Raw genomic sequence first — 7,036 nt, forward strand, 5'->3', positions numbered from 1 at the left:
TGAGCGACTGCACTCTTGTATGTCGTGCTGGTCTGTGAGAGACTGCACGCTAGTAAATCGTGCTGATCCGTGAGAGATTGCACTTCGGTAATTAGTACTGGTCTGTGAGAGGCTGTACAATTATGATTTACGCCCCTCGAGGAGGGTTTTGATTTGGAATTCCGGAATGATGCATTTTGGCATATACACATTGCATTAGGGTGCTTGGCACGCGAGTCACGTTTGTTATACTTTGATAATTGTATATACATATTCGGTTGTTGTTATGATTTGTCGTAATTACTTTGAGGTGTGAAGTTGGGTTGATTAAGTTTTGATGTAATTATGTGTTCATAATTGATTTAATGAATATTCGAAGTGGTGATTGATTCAGAGCTATTTTAGAACTGAAAATCTGCATTTTCTCTGTTGTATTCGGCTATGACAGTGCAGTTTGTTAAAACTTCATTTTTCAACATTGTTTATGCATTTTTGGACATATGAAAACCCTTTCGAGGAGTATGCTAAGACGAAAGGTTCTTTTGAGCATTTGAAAATATAAGAATTTTGCTATGTGATATTTGTTAATTTCGGTTGGCGACCTTTACAATTATTGTGGAAATCTGGGCTTTGCCCTCAGATGAGAAACAGGATCATCCTACCGGTTAGTACCATGGAGATGGGAAATTAGTTAGTCATACCTGACCGAAGCTATGTCAGAAGGATCTTGCGGGGCGCGTGGAGATCACCCAGGTTGTATAGCTTTTTGTAGCATGATCAGATTAGAGGGCTGTATAGGGTTTAGTTGTCTTTCTTTTGTGGATGTATTTATTTCAATTTGAAAGACTGTACCTATACCTCATATTGTCAGCTCGACTTTTATTTTGATGGGTCCTTGTACCATTTTTTTTATGCGACGTGGAGAAGTTAAAATTCTTGGGACAATGTTTTGTACAGGTGTCTGCCGAGAACACTCCAGGGGTATGAGCTATGTCTGATAGGTCTCATAGCCCCTGTGTATTTTGTCGTGTAATTACTTTGGGTTTGTATTTCAAAAACTATTTTCGCTGCTTGTAAATATTGTTGGCTTTTGTCGTTATGTTACGACTTAAATATTTATCCAAAAGTATTTCTTTGTTTTTAAAAAGAAAAAAAAAAATATACACCCGCGCTGTTAAAAATCGGGGTGTTACAGTAATCGAGCTGCTGCAAAATTCCAGAACAAAATGTTGTTGTCTTCCCAGTTCCTGACTGAGCCTGTTGAATCACATCCAGACCTTTGCAGAAAGGAACAATTCCTCTTTGCTAGATTGCAGAAGGCCTCTCAAAATCGCAAGCATATATGCCTCGCAGAAGGTTTTCTTGCAACCCCATTGCATCAAAGCTATCATGGACTTCATCTTATGAGGCGAAGAATTCTTGCCCATCATTGGCAAGCAGTTCATTCATCTTAGTGTCATAATGATTAACATCAAATTGTGATCCTTCTGGAGCCAAACCCGAAGCTTTTGATACAAATACAACATGTATTCTTATACTAGCATAATTTCCTGCCAATGCAACTAGGACGCCACCATCTTCATTGTCATAGACAATTGCAGCTGTGTAGCCCGCATTTTGTGCCATTCTAACCTTTTCTTCGAAACTACACCCCCTTCTAATCATCAAAACAAAAGGTGAACTAACATTCGAAAGTTCTGTACATGATAATCTGGTGTTGTGCGAGCCCGATTTCTCCCTCTACAGACGTCGTTTCGCCGATCCGACTGTTGAAGACGAAGAACTGAGTGTTGCAAACCTGCTGTCGAAAAATTAGTCTGATCCAACGGTTAACGAATGCGCAATCGATGTTTTTGTGAGACTGATTTAACAAAATCGAGAATATGGTTACTCTTCTCTTTTCTCTTTTGGTGGTTGTCTTTCCTATCAAAATAATCTTTCTCTTCTTTATAGTAGATCCCATAATCAACCAAAGCTCTTTGATACCATGTTAACAATGAAAAGAGGAAGAAAAAAGACAACTACTCTTAGGGTTTCATAACATAGAATGAACCAAAACTTCAGTTAATAGGGTTACAATGAGTATATATAAAAAAGAATAGAATTGTCTAAAATACCCTTACTGCTAATATATAATAACATTATTTAACAATCACAATCAACATTTAAAACCAAAACTAAGAGAAAAAAAAGTAGAATCTATTATTAGAATAAAGTGACAAATGAAATGTGACATTTGTCACTTAATGAGAATGTTTAAGTTAATTTAATCTTTCTATTAGTAGAAATTAACTATTATTATTTGTATATATTTTACTTTGTAATTTGTTAAATTTTTAGTGATTAATTAATATATTTTGTGTAAAAGTTTTTGTGTGTGGAAAATGCATTACTTTTAAAGAAAGGCAAATGAATTTTATTACAAATGAGAGATATTGGGTACCGTTAAAACAAGATACAAACACAAATATAAGAAATCAGAACATACATATATTAGAAATTTTATTTTAATTTTACAAATATTTTAATTTGTTTTACAGGATATTATTATTTTATTATTATAAAATTTATATAGAGGTTGAAACCATGCTATTATAGGTTGAAATCATGCTATTGCTAGCTACTATTATTATTATAAAACTTTATTTATATATATTGAAAAATGAAACCAAACCAAACAAAAAGATAATGGATTACTACATAGACACGTGTATAATGGTTTCAGCTTAATGAAAAAAATTGAGAAAAACTAAACCCTCTTATCCCTAATCGCTATGTCTTCAAGCGACTTTCTTCTTCTATTGGCGCCTTAAATTTTCCTTTCATTGAATGACTATTTTTTCTATTCAAGAATGCAATAATGGAGCCACACATTAAAATTTCTCTCAACAAAATCGTGTAGTCCTCATTTCACATTTGTTATTTGTTCTGATTATTCCTCTTTCTCTTCCTCGTCTATCATTTGATTAGCCATTGAGTTGTTTTCACAGTAATTTGTGTGGTTAAACATTGTAATTTGGTTGTTTCTCAATTTGGTTTATTTATTTGAATAATTAAGTTTTAATATTTAATTCATTGTCTCAAATCCTATTTTACTTATTATCCTATTTGAGAACTTTTCTTTCTTTTATTTTTTGGACTGAAACTTTTTTCTCATTGTTATGTACTATGTTTCATGTTTTTTGTATTTTGTTTTTGAAATAATAGTTTAGTTATTATCTTTGATTCATTATCTGTTATGTATCTGTTGCATTGGTAGTTAAACAATTTGTTTTCTCTACTACTATATAGATTTAGACACTAAATGCATTATATTTTTGTTACTGTGTGCCTCTTCAATTTTAAAAGTTTCTTTTTAATGGTTGTGTTTGAGACTTTGAGTGATATCATTGATTTATAGTCTATATTCAAGTTAATAATTATGAATTTCCTTAGGCTATTAACTTAATAATTATGAATTTAATCTTTTTTACTTAAAAGATACAAGATTGTGGTTGATTGAGGGTATGATTTGGTTGAGGGATTTTTAAGTGTTTTGTGATGACTTAACATTGTTTATTGTGTATGTACTCAGTTATGATGAACTATGTATCTTTTATGAATCAAAAGATGCAATATTTGTACTTAAGTGGGGGTTATTGGGTGCAGGGTTGTTATGTTGGTTTTACATCTTTTAAGGTTCTATAACATTGTTACAAGGATAAATAGTAGGGTGTGGTTATAAGTCATAGAAGGAATATTCTATGAATTGGTGATGGATGAAAAATGATATGCTGATCCAGAATTGAATTTATTCTGGATGTTTAAGTTGCAGTGGTCAAAGCAGATTGCTTTCAATTGGTGTGGCATTATTGTGTTAAGGTGGTTCCTTAATTTAGGTCCATTTGTATTGTTAGTTGCTAAAGAAGAAATGGTGTGTTTTACATTAAGTTCATTTGTGTTAGTTGCATAACAAGAAGTTGTTGTTTGTTATTAGCGGGACTTATGCTGAACGATCTGTGGTCATGTTAACTTCAAATTTATTAATTCTAATCAAGCAACTTTTTTTTAATTTAACGTGTATTACTGCTTAATATTAATGTAGTTATGCTTTTGAAAAGAAAAAAAAAACAATCATTTTATGTCTTTAGTTGCTTTTGAAATGGTAATTGATAAAGGTATATATATATAATTTTTCTTTCACAACAAATTTATCTTCAATGATTTTATCCTATTAATGGATAATTATTTATGATTTCCTAATATTTGTATGCAATATATAATAACAAGAATTAAGTTATGATGTATTGAGAGTTTGAAATAGGTATAAGTCTTATTGCTCTAGATTTTTTATTTTTATTTTTGCTAATGTGTGTTTTTATAATTGCTTCTAGATTGTGAAGGGTTTATATTTGGACTTTTTTCTTGAGTTTTGGTATAGTCTCTCTTAAGTATTCTCTTAAGTATTGAGTATTTTTTTTTAATAATAATTTTAGAGTGTTGTAAACGATAAGTGATTAGTTTTGAGTGTTATTATAGATGAGATGTCAAGTAATCATGTAATATTTTTGTATTCTGTTTTTTTTTTAAAAGTGATTGAACATTTTCAGATATAATTAAATTTTAATTTTTTTCTTCTTTTCCTATACCTCGTATTGTTCTACTTCATTTCTATATAAGATGCTGCATTGGATGCAATTTTCAATTCTTTAAAGGATTTACACGTAGAAATCTTACAACAAATTTAAAATTAATGCGATAAAGTGTTAATTTTTTTTTAATTTGATTAAATACAAAAGTCCCCTTGTGCGACGCACGAGTATACATATTAGTTGATATGATTCAGACCTTTAGTGCAAATTAGTTTTACATTTGCAACTAATAATGTTTTTTGGAATATGTAAAAATATCTTGTAACTACATTTCAAAATTAATAATATAATATGACAAAATAAAAAAAATATTATAATTGCAAGACTAATTTAGATTGATGAATTATACAATAGACTATTTCTTTTACTGAACCATTTTTCTTGACGATTAAATCAGATTCTAACACTTTCTCAATGATATGGAACTTTTGCTTCTTGAGTTTGAAATCAAGAGAGATCACCCATTGTATATTCTTCATTCACAAAGTTTCGAATTGCTCCATTCACAAAGTTTCAACCTTTGTCACTTTGAGGAAATGCCATACTCTAAGAAAAAATTTAGACATTCCTCCCATGGAAAAGTCATAAGAATTAAGAAAGATAGTTGTCTCGTGGAGTTAACTTTGATATGAAAAGTTGTGACCCTTTTATGGTGGGAAATCTTGGTGGTGATGGGTGAAGTTGAACAACAATGCTTGGAGGCGGGTGGCAATGGCAGGAGAAGATGAGAGAATGATATCTAGTGGAAAGGAACATGATAAAATCTTAGAATAGCAATTGCTATATAGTACAATAGATTTTTTCACGAATGAAACTAACTATACACCAAAGTAAATAGTTGAAATAGTTAAACTAATTAAAAAATGACATACGTATTTTATTTTCTTTCGTTACTATATTTTTCATTGTAACAATTAATATTTTTTAATCTATAAATCTTAATTGATTTAATGGTAAAAATAATGGTCTATCATATACCATATGGAGCACTTATCCAGTCTAACCATCGCCTAAGAGTGTATATGAAATCTACTATCATTATAACTTATAAGAAAATAAACAACTATAAAAAATATAAATTTATCTTCATTTAATTTTTTGTCACATCACTATAAATATTAAAAATATATTGGATAAATATTTATAATTGATCCATAAATAAAAGACAAAATAATTCTCAATAATAAATATAAAAAAAATACAAGACAAATATTTTACAGTAATATATAACAAACACCGAAAAAATATTTGTTATTAGTAAGTATTAAAAAAAACATTAGACATATATCTGTCATTGATAAAATAAAAAAAAAGGATAAATATATTATTGGTGATAAATATAAAAAAATACAAAATAAATTCTCTAAATGGATTTCCATCTCCAAATCCATAGCCTTCCTCAATTCCTCCAATTTAGCCACTTCTTGATATGTGTCTGGATCATCAGTAGAGCTGAACACTGCCAAATTGTGTAGTTGACTATCTGCATTGATTTCCTCTTGAGTTACATAACCCTTGAGACAATTGGGCCTTCTTCTGTCTTTAGGTGCTAATTATTTCTCCTCTTCATTGGTTTCTACAGGTTATTGATTATTTGGACTCACATTTCTTAGGTTTTGATCAACATGATGTTCTTCTTCAATGTTACTATTGATGATAGCATTGTTATTTTCGGTCTTTCTTCATTGCCTATGTCACAACACATTGTATTGTACTTTTCTTTTATAGTCCAATTTTATTCCTTAGTTTCTTCAAATAAAACATCCTTACTAACAATTATCCTTTTATCCAATTTCTTTATGTGAGCATTATGCACATGTGCTAGACATCCAAGCACCTTGAACCAATGCACTGATATGGACCATTTAACTGCCTCAGGCCAAAAACTCTTAGGAAATCTTTTCCCTAACAACATAACCTGACCATGTTCATTATAGTTTTATTTTTCAGATACTCCATTTTAATGTGGAGTATAGGTAGTAGTCAGTTGAATTTTAATGGCACCAAAATCCTTATTTTAGAAATACACCCAAGTCTTTTTACTCAAATCATCTATAAAGGTAATGAAATACATGATAAGCCTTTTCTCCTCATGGAATACCTTGCAAGTATCATTTTGAAATACCACATTAAGCTTCTTTTGTTGGAGTTGACCTATGCTCAAAAGATTATTTTTCAAACCTGAAAATAGTACACATCAGTGACAACTTGAATTATATCACAAATGTGAAGCTTCAAGTTTTGTCTCTCCATGACATGTAGCGGTGTCACACACAAGAATAGTTTCTATAATTGAACGATCAATTGCTTGAAACAAAAAAGATTAGCCCTCAAATCCTTGAGTTTGGTATCATTAATCATTTTTTTTGTTCAGGGGTTGCATTCGAGGAAGCAACAAAGATACTATCTTCCATTAGCCCCCCCCC

General features: G+C 30.5%; 1 pseudogene; it reads right to left on the reverse strand.

The window, feature by feature from the left end:
- LOC101491638 (eukaryotic initiation factor 4A-8-like) overlaps positions 1 to 1,605 on the reverse strand; it is a 3,898-nt pseudogene extending 2,293 nt beyond the window's left edge.
- Between the last annotated feature and the right edge of the window lie 5,431 nt (positions 1,606 to 7,036).

The sequence above is a fragment of the Cicer arietinum genome, chromosome 3, assembly GCF_000331145.2.
Source record: "Cicer arietinum cultivar CDC Frontier isolate Library 1 chromosome 3, Cicar.CDCFrontier_v2.0, whole genome shotgun sequence".
NCBI classification, from domain to species: Eukaryota; Viridiplantae; Streptophyta; class Magnoliopsida; order Fabales; family Fabaceae; genus Cicer; species Cicer arietinum.